Source organism: Seriola lalandi, unplaced genomic scaffold (assembly GCF_002814215.2).
Source record: "Seriola lalandi dorsalis isolate HSWRI2012SDOR001 ecotype SW California unplaced genomic scaffold, Sedor1 jcf7180002054784, whole genome shotgun sequence".
NCBI lineage: Eukaryota > Metazoa > Chordata > Actinopteri > Carangiformes > Carangidae > Seriola > Seriola lalandi.
The window spans coordinates 476,765-477,082 of record NW_019525337.1 but is presented as its reverse complement, the minus strand read 5'-3'; the positions used below and the strand labels follow the sequence as shown (position 1 = coordinate 477,082).

Sequence of the window (318 nt, the reverse complement as noted above, 5' to 3'; positions counted from 1 at the left end):
TTTTTTTTTTTCAGTCTATCTCCTTTGAACCCTCACCTAGTTCAGCCAAATCAGTTCTAACCTCCGCCAAAGTGCGTGAGGGTGGAGATCCAGGTGCACAATGTGTCAGGTGGTGCCAATTAGCTCCAGCTTTACCTTTTACCTGGACCGCATGGGAAGTTACTTCAGTAACTTCATAGGGTCCTGTCCACCTGGGATCCAGCCACTTTCTTTTGTGGACTTTCACACGCACCCAATCTCCTACCTTTATTGCTGGAGTCTCCGCTGGAGTTGCTTCGGGTCCGGCCAGCTGTACCTGTTTAGACAAAACTCGAATAA

At 48.4% G+C, this 318-nt stretch overlaps 1 protein-coding gene across 1 annotated transcript in view; it reads left to right on the top strand.

The window, feature by feature from the left end:
* Positions 1-318, top strand: part of lto1 (LTO1 maturation factor of ABCE1) — a 10,581-nt gene that overhangs the window by 9,335 nt on the left and 928 nt on the right. The gene's annotated exons all lie outside the window — the stretch shown is intronic.